Consider the following 23,759-nt stretch of genomic DNA (forward strand, 5'->3'; position numbering starts at 1 on the left):
TTTTGTTTTAATCACAAAGAAAAATTCATTGGCAAGGAGGAACAAGGCATTATATCTATACCCAAACTGTTAGCACAGGGCATTTCAAAACTGCCTCTCCACTCTCTACCCTCTGTGAAAGACAATTACATAAATGGGTCCCCAGGAAATGCAAAATGTCAACATCTACCACCCTCCCTTTGCCCAGACCTGTGCCACATCAGTTTATGATTAAGAGGAATTCTTGCCTGTTTAAGCCATACCGTAAGTGTTATTGTGAAGTAGACAGTCCTGTTGAGATTTATATCATTTATTTTACTGCTGCCATGGGAGACTAAAAATTAAATCATAATTTTAAATATTTTCATAAAGGTTAGGTAGGCATGTTTGATTTCTTTATTGCTTCACTGAATGTCAGAGGCCAGAGTGTTCACAGAGGACTGACAGTGAAGAATGATGGTATTTATGAAACAAATGTCATTAAGTTTAACTTTGAAAGAGATGTATTCTGGACTCCATCTAGAAAACTATGTGCAAATTAAGTCCTATAATAAACATCATTTTTTCCACACAAATATTGTTGTACTGTACTTTAAAAACCATGACAACAAAATATGTCTAATACAATGAACGTGTCCTATTATGGCGTTTCTTCTAAGCTGATCACATGTGCAAGCAGGCCCTGGAACCTCAGAAGGCTCCTGAACATCTCTGGCTTGCTAACACACTTGAAAATAAGCAATCAGGCCCTAAGGAAGACTATGAAATGTTTCTTCAGGCCCCAAATCTTAGGTTTCTGTATTCCTTTCCCCCCAAGGGAAATATGAAAGCCAGTACAGAACCTGGTCTAATGACAAAGCCAAAGCATTCGATAAGGCTGGTCACATAAGGCGAGGATGAGAATCCCAGAGGGAGGTAATTCAGCTGGAGAGCGCAGAGCCTCAAAACAGAAGTAAATTTGGGGAAAGTATGTATATGCAGGCCTTTTCTGCAGGACCTTCAGCACCTTTAATAGCCTAATGTGCACTTCGACTAAGAGGTCAGTTTATTCTGTAAATGTATTTGACCATCTAAGTACATTTGACCACTTATTGGACCCTATGGTTTTATGGAATACGGTTTGAGAAGTGTTGCCACAGACAAATTATATCTAGAAGTCAGCAAGCTATCTGATAAACTTCTTTTTTTTTTTTTTTTTGAGACGGAGTTTCCCTCTTGTTACCCAGGCTGGAGTGCAATGGCGCGATCTTGGCTCACCGCAACCTCCACCTCCTAGGTTCAGGCAATTCTCCTGCCTCCGCCTCCTGAGTAGCTGGGACTACAGGCACACGCCACCATGCCCAGCTAATGTTTTGTATTTTTAGTAGAGACGGGGTTTCACCATGTTGACCAGGATGGTCTCGATCTCTTGACCTCGTGATCCACCCGCCTCGGCCTCCCAAAGTGCTGGGATTACAGGCTGAGCCACCGTGCCTGGCCTGATAAACTTTTTATAATATCCCTGTGAATGATACAGGGTAATTAGAACTGGATGAAAATACTCTTAGAAGGTTGCCAGATAAACAATAGAATACCAAATATTGTATGAGGCATATTATACTAAAAAAATTGTTTTTCTGATATTCAAAATTCAAATTTAACTAGGCATCTGTTTTTGTTAAATCTAACAAATTTACATTTTTCATGAGGTTTGTGAATCTCCTGAAAAATAGATTATTTTTGTCTTCACTATATATATATATATATATTTTTTTTTTTTTTTAATGGAGTTTTGTTCTGTCTCCCAGGCTTAAGTATAATGGCTGGATCTCAGCTCACTGCAACCTCCACCTCCCAGGCTCAAGCGATTCTCTGCCTCAGCCTCCCGAGTGGCTGGGATTACAGGCACGTGCCACCATGCCCAGCTAATTTTTGTATTTTTAGTAGAGACGGGGTTTCACCATGTTGGCCAGGATGGTCTCGATCTCTTTACCTCATCATCTGCCCACCTCAGCCTCCCAAAGTGCTGGTATTACAGGTATGAGCCACTGCACCCAGCCCACAAAATACATTTCTTTTTTTTTTTTTTTTCTTAAGATAGAGTCTTGCTCTGTTGCCCAGACTGGAGTGCAGTGGTGCCACCTCAGCTCACTGCCACCTTTGCCTCCCAGGTTCAAGTGATTCTCCTGCCTCAGCCTCCCTAATAGCTGGGATTACAGGCACCCATCACCACACCTGGCTAATTTTTGTATTTTTAGTAGAGACGGGGTTTCACCATGTTGGCCAAGCTGGTCTCAAACTCCTGACCTCAAGTGGTCTGCCCACCTTGACCTCTCAAAGTGCTGTGATTATAGGCATGAGCCACCACACCTGGCCCTATGTTTCATTCTTTACCAACAATCCATTGTTGCACAGTTGAGAAAATTAGAACCTGCTCAATATTATGAATGTAGTCTACTGTTTTAACTTCCTGTATCTTTTTTTTTTTTTTTTTTTTTTTTTTTGAGACAGAGTCTCACTCTGTCACCCAGACCTGGAGAGCAGTGGTGCAATCTCAGCTCACTGCAACCTCCGCCTCCTGGGTTCCAGGGATCCTCCCACCTCAGCCTCCTGGATAACTGGAATTACAGGCGTGCACCACAACGCCTGGCTAATTTTTGCATTTTTTTTTTTTTTTTTTTTTAAGTAGAGACAGAATTTCACTATGTTGGCCAGGCTGTTCTCAAACTCCTGGCCACAAGTGATCAGGCCATCTTGGCCTCCCAAAGTGCGGGACTCACAGGCGTGAGTCACCTTGCCCAGACAACTTCCTGTATCTTTCATTATCTGCCTATGTCATTCCTTTTACCCTATAAAAGAAATGAAAATGCTACCTGTACTCCCAAGCCCTTTAAGTTTCACATCCAACTTCAGAATCACTAAAGAGACAACTCAGCCTCTTTCACTTATATCATTTGTTATTATGTGAATCAGCAGATGTGTGGAGAGGTCAGTGAGCATGACAAATCTTGGCAGATTCTGTTCTGTGGCTATACCCACCATGAAAAAGAAAAATTACGGCAGTCCTGCATTGTACTGTGTTCTTCTCACTCATTCATTTATTGAACAAATAACTCCTGATCACCTAGAATGCCCCAGACAGTGTGCTAAGCATTGGGTATATACAATAGCTGAATGAGACCGACATAATCCCTGCATCAAGGTTATATTCTGCTAGGCAGAGAAGAAAAGAAAAACAAGAAAATAAACTAGATCATTTCATATAGTTAAGTTAGATAAGTTACTGTGAAAGAAATTATATAAATCCAATATGGACAGTGACTGGGCTTAGCGGGGTGGTGAATAGGTTAGATAGGATGGTCAAGGTAGGCCTCTTTGAAGAAGTGGCATATAGGTTGAGGCATGAAGAATGAAGAGTTAAGCATGCAAAGAGCCAAGTAAAGAGCAACTCAGACAGAACCCAGACTACAATGCTTGTTCCTACAAGACCAATGTTGATATGGCTTAGTGAAAGCATCCAGTAACACGCAAGTTCTTTCCTGTAAGTTCTTTTCACCTAAAAACCTACTGTGAGCCGGATGCAGTGGCCTCACGCCTATAATACCAGGACTTTGGGAGGCCAAAGAGGGTGGATCACTTCAGGTCAGGAATTCAAAACCAGCTTGACCAACATAGTAAAACCCCATCTCTACTAAAAATACAAAAATTAGCCAGGTGTGATGGCACACACCTATAGTGCCAGCTATTAAGAGGCTGAGGCAGGAGAATCACTTCAACCTGGGAGGCAGAGGTTGCAGTGAGCTGAGATCGCACCACTGCACTCCAGCCTGGGTGACAGAGTGAGACTCTGTCTCAAAAAAAAAAAACAAAAAAAACACTACTATGATTTTTCAGATTCCCCTTCCCTGGTTTGTTCCTTGGGGAAAATATGCAGCAGTGTTTTTTGGACTCAGCACACAGACCAGATGATTTGGCTCTGCATAGTGGAATAAAATGATTCTCAACATTTAGGGACTTTTCCCTCCCTATAGTGGGTAGCAATAACAGCAACGGCAATTAGTTTGAGTTTTTTTATACTTATTTTTAAATGACTCCCATATTACCTTCTTTCTGAGGTGACAGAATAACTGTTTTCTCATAGTTTGGTGTGGTTTACTATGAGGTTGCTAAAAGTGAAGAAGGTGGCCAACTGAAAACTCAAGTGTCAAATGCAGACTAACTAATGTAGGTTGTCTCAGAATGATTACAAAATGTAACACAGTGAATGTAGGCAAGATATGCAAAAGAAGATAAATTAAGATTTAGTGTTTTAATTATGTATGAAAATTGTATAAAGTTACTTTAGCTTTCGGATAAGAGGAAAAGGTATTATTGCTGCCAAAAAGTGCTTTTAAAGAACTTTTTAATAGAAAGGGACAGATTGAGGTCTCTTCAGGAGCCTGGCTAGGTGTTTTCCAAGAATCTTTCAGAGTAACAACAGCTTAGTGATCTTTCCATTGTGTGACCTTCAGGCTTATGGTCCCAGGAGCCTTACTTTGTCAGCATACCCAGAGTAAATTTAATTCTCCAGAAGTCTCACTGTTCATTCAACAGTGTCCTTTAAAATATCGCTATATGCCAAATTCTGTGTTCTAGACACTAAGATATCATGGTGAACAATAAAGATATTAACAAGTCCCTTCTGTTGGGCACATTCTTTCTTCAATTAGGTTAATACATCAACAACCTAAATATCTCTAATTACATGGGTATGTGAGGTTACACAAAACTTTAATGACGAAATCTGAGCATTCATTCCACTTAACTGCAGAAAATCTAGTCTTTTATCAAATTCTCCTTTCTAGGAATTTTTGAGTCCCAAAAGGATACTTCCAAAGTCCATACATCTATCCTAGTTATCCAGCACAGTAATCAGAAAATTATTATATGCACAGATTAATTTTGATAATCCATGATTATTTAGCTTTACAACCACTTTCATGGTTCTTTCATCTTAATCACTTACTATGTGCTCTGCACAATATATGGCACAATGGGAAATAACCAAGGAAGAAGACCCCTCTCCCTGTCCTCAGTTGGTTCAAATCTCAGTTGTGGAAAACAGATATACACATGAAACAGATAGCTAAGAATCCAAATGAGTGATATAGCTAGTGAGCAATCCAGAAGAACTCAATGGGGCATTAGTAACTAGGTAAAGCATCACATTTAGGAATGGGAGATCCTAATCTAGCAAAAGAAAAGAGTTAGTTTGACTTGTGCATAGTGCTTGCAGCCCAGTGGTAAGACTCACCTGGTTGCAGCAGGAAGCTTCACAGGAAACAGATTTAGTAGAGACAGGGTTTCATTATGTTGGCCATGCTGGTCTCAAACTCCTGGCCTCAAGTGATCTGCCTACCTCGACCTCTCAAAGTGCTGTGATTACAGGCATGAGCCACCACACCTGGCCCTATATTTCATTCTTTACCAGCAACCCATTGTCGCGCAGTTGAGAAAATTAGATCCTGCATTATAAATGTAGTCTACTGTTTTAACTTCCTGTATCTTTCTTGTTTTTTTAATTTTTATTTTTTTACTTTTTTGCAGAGGGGATATCAGGAATTGAACTGGGGGCCTGTTGGTCTGCAGTCCAATGCTTTACCCCTGAGCTATCCCTCCTCCTTTATTTTGAGACTGAGTCTCACTCTGTCACCCAGACTGGAGGGCAATGGTGCAATCTCAGCTCACTGCAACCTCTGGGTATGAAACATCATTCATGCCCCAGAGTTTGGGCTTCACTAGTAGACAGAAAGGAGCCATTTATGGATAGTTTTATGCAGAGAGAAGCAAAATGATATTGCTATATTCTTCTAGGATTGAAGGAGTTGATAAAGGTAAATACTTCGAATTTCACTGATGAAGAGAAAATTGATACCACCGATGAAAATGAGAAGATTTTTAGTTTTCCCCTAAAAGGAAGGAATTTGTATAAATATACGCGAAGAGTTATTGCAGTAAGATTTGGGGTTAGAAAAAATTCAGAATGCCTTTCAAAAATAAGTTATTTCCCAAACTATGCATCTGACAAAGGTCTAATATCTAGAGTATACAAGGACCTTAAACAATTCAACAAGCAAAAGACAACCCCATTAAAAAGTGGCCAAAGGACATGAACAGACACTACTCAAAAGCCGACATACAAGCAGCCAACAAGCACATGAAAAAATGCTCAACATCACTAATTATCAGAGTAATGTAAATCAAAACCACAAGGAGATGTCATCTCACACCAGTCAGAATGGCTATTATTAAAAAGTCAAAAAGGCTGGGCATGGTGGCTCACACCTATAATCTCAGCACTTTGGGAGGACAAGACAGGAGGATCACTTGAGCCCAGGAGATCAAGACCACCCAGGGCAACATAGCAAAATGCAGTCTCTACAGAAAAATCAAATATTTAGATGGGCATGGTGGTGTATAACTAATCCCAGCCACTCTGAAGGCTGAAGCAGAAAGATCACTTGAGCTCTGCCGGTCGTGGCTGCAGTGAGCTGTGATTGTGCCACTGCACTTCAGCCTGGATGACAGATTGAGAACTTGTCTCAAAAAAAAAAAAAAAAAAGGCAACTAGGTGTAGTAGCTCATACCTGTAATCCCAGCACTTTGGGAGGCCAATGTGAGAGGATCATTTGAGCCCACGAATTCAAGACAACCTGGGCAACATAGCAAACCCCATCTCTACGAAAAAAAAAAAAATCAGCCAGGCGTGGTCGCATGAGCCCACAGCCTCAGCTACTTGGGAAGGTGAGGTGGGAAGATCACTTGAGCCTGGGAGATCAAGGCTGCAGTGAGCCATGATGGCACCACTGCACTCCATCCTGGGTGACACAGCAAGTCCCTGTCTCAAAAGAAAAAGTCAAAAATTAACAGATGTTGGCAAGGCTGTGGAGAAAAGGAAATGCTTATATACTGTTGGTGGGAATGTAAATTAGTTCTGCCACTGTGGAAAACAGCTTGGAGATTTCTCAAAGAATATAAAATAGAGCTACCATTCAACCCAGCAATCGCATTGCTGGGTATATACCTAAAGGAAAATAAATCATTCTACCGAAAAGACACAAGCATTAGTAGGTTCATCACAGGACTATTCACAATAGCAAAGAATGGGATCAACCTAGGTGCCCATCAATTATGGATTTGATAAAGAAAATGTAGTGTGTATATATATATATACACACTAGAGAATACCACATAGCCATAAACAAGAATGAATTCATATCCTTTCCAGCAACATGGATGCAGCTGTAGGCCATTAACTTAAGTGAATTAGCACAGAAACAGAAAATCAAATACTACATGTTCCCACTTATAAGTAGAAGCTAAACATTGAGTATACATGGACTTAAAGATGGGAACAGTAGACAATGGAGACTACTGGAGGGGAGAGGGATGGAGGGGACAGAGGCTGAAAAGTTACCTGTTGGGTACCATGCTCACTTCCTGGATGATGCAATCATTCAAACCCCAAACCTCAGCATTATGCAATATACTCATGTAAAAAACATGTACATGTATTTCCTGAATCTAATTTAATTCCCCAAATAAAAGTTGACATAAAATAAGTTCTTTCAGCAGAGATAAGGAAAGCAAATTAGTTGAAAGTTTCTAATGTTGATTGCACTAGATTCCTAAATCACCTTTGTTCTGATATGTCTTTTCCACTAATTCTATTCAGTTCAACAAGTAGTAAATGAGCACACCTAGTGTATACTAATATCTGCATTGTGAGTATAGGGGAAAAAAGAGCACATAACATGATTCCAACCATCAGGAGGTAACAATCTGGTGAATAATGCCATCATTATTAGTACCTGTTGTATGCTAGATTCCTTACTAAATGCTTTCTGTGAATCTAATCCTCTCAAATATCCTGAAAAGTAGATATTAGTATCTTCATTTTGTGGATGAAGAAACTGATTCAAAAAAGGTCAGAGCTAGCAAGCAACCAGTGTAATCAGGATATAAATTAAGATCTGTCTGATGTTCTTGCTGTTAACTACTGCCCCATTTTCCAGGCTTTACATGTGTAAAACGATTAATGAACAAAAGAAGAGAATGCCATTCACCACTTTTTCTTCTTTGTGGTCTTCTGTGCTTTGTGTGACCCACGAGGCAGGTTCATAAGGGCAATGAGATGTGCTGTAGAGTACTACCTCAGGATGAACTTTCTAAGGCCTGAGGTGGGTCAATCTGGAGCTGTAGAATGTCACAAAATTTCAATCCTTCTATAACTTGATTCATTTCTCCTTCAGTTTTTGACCCGTACTCTCCTTCTAGCACCTTGGCTGCTGTACTCTTTCAACTTAACCCATCCTTAAACAACCTAGATATGTAGCCTTTATATGGTCTAGCTTGAGCCAAGGATAGAATGCATAATACCTATTTGAGTCAGTGAGAGGGATGGTTAGCATGTCCCTTACCTAAACATCAGTTCTTTCAGCCAGGATCTTGATAGGAACTGTAGCAGATAACTCAAGTCTATGTTCACTATCAAGTGTCTAGAGCAACTAGTTGTCTAGTTTAGTGGCCTCCAAATTTTAAGATAATCAGGTGTCTTTGTTTTGTTTCATTTTTTGAGAAGGAGTCTCACTCTGTTGCCCAGGCTGGAGGGCAGTGGCGCAATCTGGGCCCACCGCAACCTCCACCTCCAGGGTTCAAGTGATTCTCCTGCCTCAGCCTCCTGAGTAGCTGGGATTACAGGCAAGTGCCACCATGCCCAGCTAATTTTTTTTTTTTTTTTGTATTTTTAGTAGAGGCGGGGTTTCACCATGTTGGTCAGGCTGCTGTCGAACTCCTGACCTTGTGATTTGCCCACCTTGGCATCCCAAAGTGCTGGATTACAGGTGTGAGCCACTGTGCCCAGCCCAAAATCAGGTTTTTTTTAAGCCCATGCCACCCCAAAATTAAATATTAGTTTATTTATTTACAAATTATATATATAGTACAACTATATTATTGCACACATTATGATATAAACATATAGAAATATGAATTTTAAAAGAAAGTTTAAAAATTAGCAATACTTAAGACTTTCTAAATGGTCCAAAAATGGTTTTTTTCTCACTTAAAATTATTATTTGACATAATTTACCAAATGAAAGTAATATGACTCAACATTGTTTAATTTTTTAAATCTTATGTTACAGCAGTTTGAAGGACTTGTTCTAAATCAGTTATTTACTAGGTTTTAATAAACATCTTGTTTGACATTGTGGAATACAGTGTGGTGATTCATCAAGGACCTAGAAATAGAAATTCCATTTGACCCAGCAATCCCATTACTGGGTATATAGCCAAAGGATTATAAATCGTTTCATTGTGGTTCATTTACAATAGCAAAGACCTGGAACCAACCCAAATGCCCATCGATGATAGACTGGACAAGGAAAATGTGGCACATATACACCATGGAATACTATACAGCCATAAAAAATGACGAGTTCGTGTCCTTTGTAGGGACATGGATGAATCTGGAAATCATCATTCTCAGCAAACTGACACAAGAATAGAAACTCAAACACCACATGTTCTCACTCATAGGCGGGTATTGAACAATGAGAACACATGGACACAGGGAGGGGAGCATCACACACTGGGGTCTGTTGTGGGGGACTGGGGGGGCAGCAGGGGGTAGGGAGGTTGGGGAGGGATAATATAGGGAGAAATGCCAGATATGGGTGATGGGGGATGGAGGCAGCAAACCACATTGCCATGTATGTACCTATGCAGCAGTCCTGCATGATCTGCACATGTACCCCAGAACCTGAAGTACAATGAAAAATAAAAATAAATATCTTGGTTGAAAAAGAGCTCATAAAGATACACAGATTCAAACAGAAGTACATCATTGTCTATGCTTAGTATGTAATCCTGAACACATTTTTTATGTCATCCTTCAATTATTTAAATGTGTTTGCTATAATTTGTGAAATAAATTTTCTTATTTCCTGATGTCAATCAGTTGTGCCTGCAAACTAATCAGAAGATGTGATATATTATCATTTTTAACAAATAGAATCAAAATTTGTTAAAATCCTTCATTTGAAAATGCTTTAAAGAGAGTAGAAATGTTTATTTCCAACTTTCAAAATTATTCAAGTACCAGAAGTTTTCATGGTTGATGCAAAGCAACAAAACTACAGAAAAGATAGAAACATTTTTTCAGCATCCATTTTTTAGATATGCTTTTGTAAGCATTTACTTTTCACTCAATATTAAAACTTGCCTTGAAGGGATAGAGTAAATCTTTTTTAAAAAATAGTATCTTCTGGGTATTGCCAACTACTTAGCAAGAAAATATCAGTAAATTTGGAATACTTATCTTTGTTTAGAAGAAAAAGATTGTAACTCATTCCTATTGAACAACTTTTTAAATATTTTCCTCAAGATAACTAATGAGATCTCAGGGTGGCACAAAAGATTTCCATGATCATTCCCCATCTCCTTACAAACTATGTAACAGTCTATCATTTAAGATCATGTAAACCATAGCCTTCTCCCTGCACAGGTAAACTATAGTATTTTACAATATACTGAAAGCAAAAAACAAGTGAGGCCATTGCTGAAAATCCCTTTGAATTATGAAACACCTACTCTTTGTGCAGGGTGCTGACAAACATATGTGACACATCTAACACATATTCAAATGAGAGGCAGTGTTCAAAGATTAAACACTAGGAGGTGAGCCAAGCATGGTGGAATCTACCTATAGTCTCAACTATTCAGGAGGCTGAGGTAGGGGGATCACTTGAACCCAGGAGTTGTTTTGTTTTGTTTTGTTTTGTTTTGTTTTTTCAGACCCTGGGCTCTAAAAAAAAATAGAAAAAGTAATTAGAAATTTTGATGTTTTCTCCACACCCATATAGATTATCTTGCACAACCCCCGTGGGTCTATACATTCCCACTTTGGAGACCACTGTCCTAAGCTATTGATTAAGGGCAAGCCATGAGCTTTAAAGCCAAATGAGTAGGTAAGTGGCAGGCAGTGCATTAATTTAAGATTTGAAAAACTAATGGCTGGGCGCGGTGGCTCACGCCTGTAATCCCAGCACTTTGGGAGGCCAAGGTAGGTGGATCACCTGAGCTCAGGAGTTCAAGACCAGCCAACATGGTGAAACCCTGTCTCTACTAAAAATACAAAAATTAGCCAAGTACAGTGCCACACACCTGTAATCCCAGCTACTAGGGAGGCTGAGGCAGGAGAATTGCTTGAACCCAGGAGGCAGAGGTTGCAGTGAGCCGAGATCACACTATTGCATTCCAGCCTGGGGGACAGAGCAAGACTCTGTCTCCAAAAAAAAAAAAAAAAAAAAAAAAAGAGTTGAGAAACTCATTCCTTGTCCCCAACCAGGGGAAGGCCGTCCCAAGATCCCAAGTCTGCTCAGAAATGGGCTGAAGGAGGCAAAATAGGATCAGTGGCTAAATTTGATTCTAATGTGCTAAAAACAATATTTTTCAATTCCATACTGTGAGACATACTTGGGAAAGTAATAGACTTAGTACAGAAAGAAAAAAGCTAAAAAAAATTATCTAGAGTACATCTAAAATATAATTATTAGTGATTGCCAACCTTTCTAATTTTCTTTCTAGGCTCAAAGCAGACTCCCATTTATTAACCTGTTTAACCATTACACACCTATGAAGTACATATGGTCTTGTCCCCATTTTACAAGCGAAGAAACTGAGGCCCAGAGGTAAGACTTAACTTGCCCATGGTTGTACACCTCCAAAATAGCAAAGTCCAGGTCTTGCTGATCTTCCTAAGATCCAGGTCTTGCCACGCCTCCAGCCCATCATGGCACACAGCAGTGCCAATCTGTGACCAGTAGCTCAATTCGGATACAAAACTAATAAATCCCACTTCAGGAATTCCTCTACTCTTCCTTGGTTCCTTAACTTCAAATCCGAAACCAAATGCCACATCTTGGATTTCTGTACTTCTAGGCACTATTAAATCCCCTGAAAATATACACTTCACTCTCTCCTCCAATAGCCAAGAGCAACTCTGAAAATGTACTTAGTACACAGATAGCACATGCAGCATGGTTTGTTCTCACATACAACATAGGCTTATGCTTATTTCTCCTACTAGACTGCAAAGGGCTACAAAGTGGCCTATACAGTATTCTATTCATTTGGCGATATGCAGTGGTTCCTCTTAGCCCTCACCTGACAGCCTCTAGGACTGAGAGGCAATGTATGGAGTAGGAACTGCTATAAAATTTTATCATCTACAACATATGTGGATAGAATAAAGGTAAAAATATTAAAATTCCTTTGGCTCTAGCACTTTGAAACTTAATGTAGCATCCTTCCTAGAACTAATTTGCTCTTCAAGGCACCCTATTAATGGAAAAGAGAAATGAAATAATCCTAAGGGAATAATTTCAGTACAGATGAAGGTCAGCTACTCTTTCCTTTAAAGATGTTAGTACCTCAGCATGGCATAAAGCAGCATGACGTGCATTTAGCAAACTTACCCACACTTATTTTCCCATATATTTGTATATGTATGTGTGTTAGAGTGTGTGTGTGTGTGTGTACACAGACATATATGAAAAATAAATACAAAAAAGCCAGAATAATCTCAATAATCAGGGAATCCATAGAGCACCATAGAGAGATACTGGTTAAGCTTACAGTATGAACCTGGACAAATTAACTCTCACTTTCAAGTTCCTAATCTTTAGAACAGCAAAATAGTAACTTCTATCCCCATTGGGTTATCAGGAAGTTAAAATGAACCAATACATGTAAAATCCTTAATACACTGCCTGGCAATTAGTAATCACTCCATAAATGTCAGCTTTTTCCATAAAGAAATTACAATTATTAGCTACTGGTATTGTTATCATTATTACTGTAAAAGCAAGAAGGCTAAAGACTCATTTCTTCTTGAGTGAATTGAGAAAGGTCTACATTATCACTATAGAAAGTTATTTAGCCTACAGAAGAGTTGAGGAATGTGGTCCAGTAGTCCACGAAGGGATTTGAATAGAACAATGCTCAGAAGTTATTCTCATGAAAATGATACACTGACCAAGATGAAATGGGTAGATTTAAGTATGAAAGGCATGGCTAGAAATTAGTTTCTTGACCTCTCTAAAAATGGGACAGGCTACTGAGGAAGTTGGTAGTGTCCCCATTCCTAGATACCATTCAAAAGTTACAAACACTAATTTGGCCAGCAGAAAGTAGATCTCAGGGCCCAAAATTTTACTTATGAATCATATGCCCACAAGTTATAATGGGAAATTTCCATTATCAATCTAAAGGGAAATTATACTGGAGCCCTGCTTCTGCCTTTTGACCAAAGCCAATTCACTGGACCTCAACGGCAGCTCTGCCCCAGGACCATAAAGACCATGATCCCCAAGTACACCTTCCCAGCACCATTATCACTTTCACCTTTAAATGTCATCATCTGAAGAAATTAACAGGCACATTAAATTTTCCACCTGCAAATTAGCAAATCCAATTTTTTCAGATGACTCAGGCTGAGAAATAGTCTGAATTTTCCATCCTACAGTGAACTCAGAAAAGCCAACACCACACCCACATGGGGTTTTGTTGGTTATCTCTACCCCAAACCAATCTGCAAAGTACTTGCCTTTTTTTTTCCCAACTGAATTCGTCTCTTTTTATTCTCTTGGTAATCTCTTCCAGTTAACTACTTCCATTGTAGGTGATAAAATGTGTAAGGCTCCACTTCAGATGGTGGCACTGCTATAAGCATGGTCTTTCCCTTCATTGCAATTCACAATCAAAACCTTTGATTCTTTTTTATATTCTAGTCCCAGAAGTAGTCTCCACTGAAAAAGTTAATTGAAGAGTCTTATTCTTTCCAGTAGTAGCTTACGACCAGGCTCTAGCTTCTCCAGGGACACTACAGGATGAATTTAGTTTCAATATGTATTAAACTGAAAGGCATTCTCTCAAACGAGTTTAAATTAATTTTATTTTTAGAAAACCTACATGACATGTTTTTCTTAAAAACAATGTCTCCACTCCAAATAAATCATGGTCAAAATAAATGAAGAGCTCAAGGTGACATCAGTCCCATTTGTCTTAAGTTCTGGTGTTGTGTGGATGACAAGCAGAGGCCAGTTATGATGACAGGTGACAGATCCAAAGTAATTGCCAAATTTGTTAACATTTTTCCATTTCTAAGCCATCCTTAAAGGAAATCATACATGGGGTCACACCATCCTCACGGTAGTCCAATAGAGCAACCATGACATCTGGATTCATGTTTTCACCAGTAAAGAACTGGTAGTTTTTTTGAAATTAGCAAGAATGTGCTTGATTTGCTCTACAGCCCCTGTCGTAAAAGGTTTTACTCTTTCTGGTCTCTGTTCTTCAAGTTTGCCTTTGACTGATTTCGTGTAATCTTTGTCGTACTTCTTGTAGGCTTCTTTTGTGAAACTTGTTTCCTGCAGGTGATGGTTCATGACAATACCAACACCACCGATTACCGTACTTTCAGTACCTTCGCCCTCGGGGCCTTCAGCGGAGGCATTTCCACCAATGAGCGAGTCATCAGTGTTACTGTCTATGCTACTGACCATCTTCCCCTCCACCTCCAGGCACAGCCTGTCCTCGATCTCACGGATCTTGTAGATGTTAGAGAACATCTCATGGTGGCTAATGAGGTCCCAGTAGATAATCATGATGGTGGCTGAAGACGACGATGGCACTAGCTTAGCAAAAGTCTGAAGCTCAGAGTAAGTGGTGCTCCGGGGGAGGGGAGAGTGGGTGGAAAAGCAAGTACTTGCCTTTTTAATACAAAAGGCTCAGTTATATAATTACCAAAAATCACACAAAATTGTGAGAACATTAATGCTTTTATATCAGAGAGGTCCCAATGAACCCAGCAAACATTTTGGCACTAGATTTTAAGTTTTGTAAAGCTTTTTCTCTGTAGGTCCAATGCTCTTCCACATTCTAAGGGTTGGACAATCCTCTGAACTGATTAGTCTTGCACATTTCAAATAGTCAAATCCAACGTTTAGTGAGATCCTGCACATCTTCATAGCTTTTTAGAATATATTTTCCTTCATTTTTAAAAGAAAAATAAGCTTTATGTGTTTTCCCAGCTTAGCAAGGTTGGACTGATTGCTAAATATAGCTTGGAAAGAGGACTCCAGAGGCAATTTTGTTGAGAAGTAAGGACAGTTTTCAGGATGTAAGGCAGGACCATACCTAGGGTGTCAGGTTTAAAGGACATGGCCAGAAAGTTCTGCTCTTAATATCACCTCATTTGCGTGGAAAGGGTGGGGCTTTTGGCTCTCATCATATACACCCGACAGTCCTGCTTGTACCCTAAATAGCCAGGGGTTTTTTTTTTTCCTTTTCTTTTTTGAGATGGCATCTCACTGTTGCCCAGGCTGTAGTACAGTGGTGTGATCTCGGCTCATTGCAACCTCTGCCTTCTGGGTTCAAGTGATTTGCCTACTTCAGCCTCCTGAGTGTCTGGGACTACAAGCGCATGCCACCACACCTGGCTAATTTTTTGTATTTTTAGTATAGACGGAGTTTCACTATGTCAGCTAGGATGGTCTCAATCTCCTGACCTCAAGAGATCCACCAGCCTTGGCCTCCCAAAGTGCTGGGATTACAGGCATGAGCCACCATGCCCGGCCCAATATCTAGGTTATTTTTAGAGAAGCAACAACTTCTCTAATAGCTATTCTCTCCATTCATGCCATGGGCTTCACACTCTTGGCTTTACCCCCACTTTCTGTGCTGGCTGGCTGGAAGTTGCCTTAAAAGTCCCTTCGAGATATTCAGGCCAAGGGTACCTCGGAAGGTCGTCTTCTTAACTGATTCTTAACCAATCTCTGCCGTAACCTGTATCCTGGTTGATACCAGAGAGGCCTGCCACCTTGGAGAGTAAAACACTGCAGGCACTCAACATGTAGCAAATGAGCTGAAATATGTAAATGTGCACTAAATATTACTGTTCTCACGTGTATGGGGGTCAGCTTTTCACACTGACTCCCAGCATGTGTGTACATGGACACTCATGCACATACCCACAGACACACAGACCTACCCCCATCCCATGGGTCCTACTCTTCCCTCCAGTTTCACTAGGCCTATTAGATAAACTGCTCCACATCAACACTCTGATAGCTGCTTCCACCTTAATCAGTTAATGTCCCTCCCCCTACCCAGCTCCTTATACTTTAAAGAGGGGCTTTGGAAGACACAATATGTTGTTTCTTTCTCTAATGGAAAGTTCAGGCTTTGGGGTTTGCCTGTACAGAAAGAATTTGGCAAAGGAAGATCCTTTCTCCACACCCTACAAATCATGAGGCTTGGGTGACTGCCTACTCCCTTGACATAAAGCTGGCTCCAAGTCTAAACACACACACATATGGGGTCCAGCTGCCTCTCACTTTAGAGTCAGAGACTTGGCCTTCCTCTTGTCTTCACCAACCTACATTCCATCACCTCCTCATAGATCACTGATGAGAGCCATATGTTCAGAATTCACATGTACTGTATTCACAATGGAAAACTCTAGTCAGACTTCTGCAATAGATATCTGGCTGTCAGCTTCGTTAAATTTCTCTGGACACAGAGCAAAGTCATTTGGCAATCATCTGTCTTCCCACATCTTATAAAAATAAAATAGTTTTTTGCACTTAGGTAGACTTCCTTGACTATAGATTTTGAAGACTTTTGTAAATACTCTCACAATCATGTGATTTCTCTTTCATCTGTTTAGACTAATATATCCCTTTTAGAGGTGAAACTTAACTCTACATTTCTAAATACATTTCAGTCTGTTCTCACACAAAGATACATACAGTATACAAGTAATGTGTCATTCGGTTGCAGAAACCTATATTCAAACATAGACAGATGTTTCCCCATCTTCTGATCTGTACCAATTTAGCACTTGCTTACACGGTGTCTTATAGGCTCCTCTAATTGTTTCCAAGGTATTAAGCTGATCTTGCCAACCACACCATAACATATTTGAAGACCTGGTCCACATATGATACCCCTTAAACAGTCTGCAGAACCTATCACAGCGGGGAGCACACAGTAGGAACTCTATAAAGTGAATGGTTGGATCAAATTTTATCTTAATCTATTCTCATAAAATGTTGGGGAGGACATTTTAAAATAAATAAAATCAAGGCATATGTGTGGGAGGAGAGTTTGACTATAAAATGAGAGCCAGAGGGAGTTTTCTGGGGACATGGAACTGTTCTGTATCCTGCTTGTGGTGGTGATGTGAATCTGTACATATGTTAAAACTCATAGAATGCGTACTCACCAAAAAGTCGATTTTACCATATACTTTTCTAAATTAAAAATATTAAAAATCAAAGCAAATAAATGTACACATTCTACTTTGTGTACTGTTCTCTCACCAATCTAAAAACTTGATCTAACTCGGATTTCTTATCCAGAATTGAGTAAAATCCTCCTTTCAAGTCACCCTGAATCTCTTAACTGAGAGTCAAGTTCCCCAAAACACTTTTCATATATGGGACAGTCACACAAGGTTTTAGACACCTCTATACTCTTTTAAAAAGGCTGATTTCTGAATCATACCAGAAGTTACAATATCCAAGCTGATCAAAGAAACTGAAGTTTAAAGAAGTCTATTAAAATGGCAGAGCCTAGACTAGAATTTATTCCATGCCCAGTGCTTCTTCACTGTACCACAGAGGTCAAATAATATAGGATTTTTCTACTTATGTGTTTACATCCTTCCTCATACCACAAAGAATTTGAGGCCACTTACATATATAACATATTAAATACAAATATTGGCTGGGCGTGGTGGCTTGTACCAGTAATCCCAGCACTTTGTATTTGTTTGGGAGGCCGACACAGGCAGATCACGAGGTCAGGAGTTCAAGACCAGCCTGACCAACACGGTGAAACCCCGTCTCTACCAAAAATACAAAAAAAAAAAAAAAAAAAAAAAAAAAGCTGGGCGTGGTGGCACATGCCTGTAATCGCAGCTATTCAGGAGGCTGGGGCAGGAGAATCACTTGAACCTGGGAGGCAGAGGTTGCAGTGAGCTGAGATTGCCACTGTACTCCAGCCTAGGCGACAGAGCAAGAGTCATCTCAAAAAAAAAAAATATATATATATATGTGTGTGTGTGTGTATATATATATATATATATATATGTATAAAATATTAACTAAAAATCAAGACAAGCAGAAAAAAAGCAACAAAGCCAGAGGCAAAGGTAAGACCTCGATATTGAAGCCCATAGAGACCTGCATGGTTAGTAAAGTTGGGGCTATAAATTTGGCTCTGAACCTCTTGGCAGCCAAAGCAAAATCGTCATGTTTCCTCATGATCATTTACCAGATTTCTATTGTCCACAAAGACTAAAAGCATACCAGTTCCTCAGGTTAAACAAAGCTTTTCCCGGCACTTAGTTCTAAAATTTCTCATGTGGGGATGTATATGGAAGACACTGAATAATAAAGTGTATGAAGTCTTCAACAATATCCTTACAATATATTTAACAAGTTCTATAAGATTCTAAAAAACATCCTATAATAAATGTTTCTGGACCAAACAAGTAGTGAATTTACCCAATTTACTTCTCCTCTCTGAGCCTCAGTTTATCATCTGTGAAAATTAGGTATTGAACTATTTGGCCTCCTCCCAAGCTCCTACCAGCTCTGACATTCTTTGACTCTGACTTCATAAATTAAATTTGTTTTTCCACCAATTTATGTAATTTTTTTCCATCTGTTTTTATTGTCTGTCTATGTATGTATGCTAAATGTGTTTTCAGTGGTCTGGTGCATTCAGTTTATCTTCCACATCCTCAGACAGAGTCATCCTCAAATATAGCTATAACAGGTAATTTGCAATCCGATATAATCATTTTAATAATTTTAAAAGATATCCTCACAGCCCCACAGCACCCTCCCTCAATAAACAAATACATAAAACTTTTTCCACAGACCCTAATGCCTGAAATTGTGCTATTCCTTGGCCAAAGGGTATAAGAAAGGAAGAAAAAAATTATTGATTATCTGCTATGTGCTACATATATTTACATGGAGTATCTCATTTATTCTTCCCAACAATCCTGTGAATTAGGTATTATTATCCCCGTTAAGGTATAGGCTTGTGATGGATTTGTACACTGCCAGCCTAGCTAAGCTGGAACTAGAATCTCTAGAACTCCCATCTCTATTCCAAATAGGCTGGGTTAGCATGGACCACCAGAGATATTTTGCATGAAACTCGGGAGGCAGAAGTGAAGCAGCTGCCCTCATCTTCGTAGGCCCAGAAGATCAGAGGAGGGTACTAGGTGTGGTTGCTGCTTAGGTGTGTTGTCTCTTCTCTCCTGGCCCTCAACTTTGGCATGAGCATGTCTGAGCCCAAAGCAACTGCTAAAGCTCCTCTTTCAGCTTCTCCGATTTCCCTTTTTGTGTGGGGGTTGGGAAGTGGGTGGGGTAGTGGGGACAGAGTCTTGCCGTGTCGCCCAGGCTGAAGTGCAGTGGTGCGATCTTGTCTTACTACAACCTCTGCTTCCTGGGTTCAAGCGATTCTCCTGCCTCAGCCTCTCCAGTAACTAGGACTGCTGGTGCCACCACGCCCAGCTAATTTTTATATTTTTAGTAGAGACAGGGTTTCCCCATGTTAGCCAGGCTGGTCTCGAACTCTTGGTCTCAAGCAATCCACCCACCTCAGCCTCCCAAAGTGCTGTGATAACCTGCATGAGACACCAGGTCTGGACAGCTTCTGTGATTTCTGAGAGAACACACATAAGCCGTAACTTCTCTAGTTCCCCTGGAATCTCCTCCTTCAGCTTCTCTGACTCAGGAGCCAGGTGTTTGTTTAGCTCTCTGATAAAGCATACCAGCTTCTCCTGCACAATACCTCCAAGTTTGAAGTTGGAGACTTAGAGGCTGTGAGAGAGCCATCTAGGTTCCAGCTAATCCTCATAAATTCTAGTGTGACCTTGCCCTCCTCCCAATTCGCATCCGTCTTTCTTGATTATCTGCCCTGCTAACTTCAGGCCCAGCATCAGATCCAGAAAAACAGTCTCTTTTTTTGTTTGTTTTTGTTTTTGTTTTTTGAGACAGAGTCTCACTCTATTGCCCAGGCTGAAGTGCAGTGGCATGATCTCAGCTCATGGCAACTTCAACCTCCCAGGTTCAAGCAATCTTCCTGCCTCAGCCTCCCAAGTAGCTGGGACTACTGGTGCATACCACCATGCCTGGCCAATTTTTGTATTTTCAGTAGAGACAGTGTTTTGCCATGTTGGCCAGGATGGTCTCGAACTCCTGACCTCAGGTGATCCACCCACCTCAGCCTCCCAAAGTGCTGGGATTATAGGTGTGAGCCACCATGCCCAGCCCCAGAACAATAGTCTTACAGGAACTGTTTAATCAGCTCCCACAGCTGCATAAGATCTGACCTCCATAATAAACCCTTTGCTTTGTATCACTCCTAATGGTTCTGCTTCTCTAATAGAACACTAGCTGATACAAGGCTCAGTGAAAATTAGTTATCCAAGGTGGCAAAGGTGGGATACAGACGTACAAATTAAAATAGTCTATCTAATTCCAAAGTCCATGCTTATTTGCCTAGGTAAGAAATGTCCTGTTACCCATGCTCTGATTTAAAAAAAAACTAGCACTGATTTTTCCCAAAGACATAGTAAGCAACTGTACTGAGCACTCATAAGTCCCTCATTCTGCTCTATTTTCTACCATAGAATTTATCACCATTTAACATACTACTGTATACTGAATGACTGTCTTTCGTTCATTGCCTGTTCACTAAAATATAAGCTCCATGAGGGCAGCAGATATGTGTGCCTATTTTACTCATTGATGTATCCTCAGTGCCTAGAAAAATATTTTGCACATAGCAGACACTCAATAAATACTTGTCACTGAATGAATGGAATTATATTATATCAGCCAACAGGGATAGCACTTTGGGGTAATAAACACTGAAAGAATCCAAATTTAGTCAGGGAAAAATTACAATAAATGGTCTGGGTTTCAGTCTTTCTTAAGACAAAAGTTAATTATGAGAACAAAGTGTTTTAATAGCATCAAGAACTCAGATCAAGATAACAAAAAAACACCACCAACAACATAAAAACCCAAACAAATCTATTGCCCATGGTACCCTGCTGTCTCTGACTACATTGTGAAATATCCCTACTAGCAAGTCAGTCATTGTTGACTTCTGGCCTTTATCTCCTTAGGAAACAACACCCAGAAAACATAGGAAGCAGCCCGAAAGAGTAGAATTATAGACTATCAGAGTCAGAAGTACCCTAAAGACAACGTTTTACAGATGAGGAAACTGAAGGCCAGAAAGAGAGACAACTTGCCTAAGGTCACACAGCTATATCTGGCTCTCCTGCTACCTAGAAACAAATCTCCATTCTACTGTGACCTTGAGCAAATTACTTAATCTCTCTAAGCAGTAAAAGGAGAATAATAGTATCTACCTCAGAGTTGACATGAGAATCAAACAAAGCAGTTACTGAAAAACACTTAGTGTAGTTCCTGACATATAGTAAACATCAATAAATATTAGTTACCTCTACTTGCCAGATACACACACGTGTATATACCACAACCCATCAATACAAATCTTTCCCCTTGTGTCCTTTGTCCACATATGCTTATAACTCACCATCTAAATCAGCTTGTCTACATATGTTAAATATCTTTTGTGATGAAACTTTCTGAAACCACTTTAAGAACTTAAGAAACCTCAATAAACATACAAACTTCAAAAACAGGGATACTTATTTGCTGAACAAACAGATTCATTCCTGGATTTCTTTAGCCAGTATATAACACTGGCACATTTAAAACTGGAATTGTTTACCAGAAGTGCATTTACCGACTTACCATTTCAGGATGAGGAGCAATGGCAGAGTTCCAGGCACACCTGCATTCATTTCAAGCCATCTGGAAAGTTTCTGATATCCTCATTTCTCCTCAGTGTAATTTTGATGGCCCCCATGCTGTTGACTGCTCTCCAAAAGTTGATGAAAAAGAAAGAAAGTCACTTTTCAGGGGAGTCTGAAAAGGCTTTAGTAGAACCCATACCAAACTTGGCATTTTGCTAGGAGTTTCTTGAAGGCACTAAGAAATTGAGAAATTGTGGAATGACTGGCAGTGAACTTGGAGGGAGAAGTATACTGCCAGCTGCTTCCTCAAATCTCATTCTGTAGATGACCACATCTTCAGTTGGGGTTGACGAAAATGTTACTAGAAAGCTGAATATGCTTTCTGCAGCCTGTGAAAAGTTTGCCCATTAAGCCACAATATGAGCTATATACTACAAGAAAAGATATGAAATATACTACAAGGGAAAAACTGAGTTCATGTTTCTAAATACTTCCAGTTATCAGTTGCTAATTGCTTTCCTAAACAGCTCTCCTTCTCCACGTCTACTGAACACAAAAGTGCATCTCATCTTGTCTACATTCCTAGGGCCTTGTGACAGACAAGAGAAACTAAAATTCTGATCACACACACACAGTGCAGTGGTGTGCTCCAGTGGCAGAGACAAAGAAAAAAATGAGACTCAATTTCAATTTATGGCCCAGTCTCAGACCACACAAGTACTAAAGCCACCTTTGTTGGAGATGTCTAGATCTTCCTGGACACCTGCAACAAAGACCACTCTTACTATTTCCCATAAATGCTCTTTGGACTTGAGATTTGCTATATAGCAGGCCTCTAAAAGGACCAATGGCAGGTAATGAAAAATCTAACCATATTCTAACTTATGGGCCAACTTCCAATCATAAAGAACATTTTGGATTCAGAAATTTCTTTTAAAAGTATTCTTGCAAGGTGCGGTGGCTCAAGCCTGTAATCCAGTACTTTGTGAGGCCGAGGTGGGCAGATCAAAAAGTGAGGAGTTCAAGACCAGCCTGACCAACATGGTGAAACTTTGTCTCTATTAAAAATACAAAAATTAGCTGGGTGTGGTGGTGTATGTCTATAATCCCAGCTACTCAGGAGGCAGGAGAATCCCTTAAACCCAGGAAGCGGAGATGGCAGTGAGCTGAGATCACACCACTGCACTCCAGCCTGGGCGGCAGAGTGAGACTCCATCTCAGAAGAAAAAAAAAAAAGGATTCTTGGCTGGGCCAATGGCTCATGCCTGTAATCCCAGCATTTTGGGAGGCCGAGGTGGGCAGATCACCTGAGGTCAGGAGTTTGAGACGAGCCTGGCTAACATGGCAACACCCCATCTCTAATAAAACTACAAAAATTAGCTGGGTGTGGTGGTGCATGCCTGTTATCCCAACTACTTGGGAGGCTGAGGCAGGAGAATTGCTTGAACCCAGGAGGCAGAAGTTGCAGTAAGCCAAGATTGAGCCACTGCACTCCAGCCCGGGCGACAGAGTGAGACTTTGTCTCAAAAAAAAAAAAAAAAAAAAAGTATTCTTGGCTGAGTGTGGTATCTCATGCCTATAATCCCACCACTTTGGGAGGCAAAGGGGGAAGACTGCCTAAAGCCAGGAGTTCAAGACCAGCCTGGGCAATGTAGCAATACCCCATCTCTACAAAAAGATTTTTAATTATCTGGGCATAGTGACATGTGCCTATAGTCCCAGCTACTTGAAGACTGAGGCAGGAAGATCACTTGAGTCTAGGAGTTTGAAGCTTGGTAAACTAAGAAGATGCCACTCCACCTGAGCCTGGGCAAGAGTGAGACTTCAACTCTTATTTTTTTTTTTTTTTTTTGAGACGGAGTTTCGCTCTTGTTACCCAGGC

At 40.2% G+C, this 23,759-nt stretch overlaps 1 pseudogene; it reads right to left on the reverse strand.

Annotated features, from left to right (window-relative positions):
• Nucleotides 1-14,004: 14,004 nt before the first annotated feature.
• Nucleotides 14,005-14,666, reverse strand: LOC101033285 (translationally-controlled tumor protein-like; annotated as a pseudogene).
• Between the last annotated feature and the right edge of the window lie 9,093 nt (nucleotides 14,667-23,759).

This window comes from Saimiri boliviensis, chromosome X, assembly GCF_048565385.1.
Source record: "Saimiri boliviensis isolate mSaiBol1 chromosome X, mSaiBol1.pri, whole genome shotgun sequence".
Taxonomy (NCBI): domain Eukaryota; kingdom Metazoa; phylum Chordata; class Mammalia; order Primates; family Cebidae; genus Saimiri; species Saimiri boliviensis.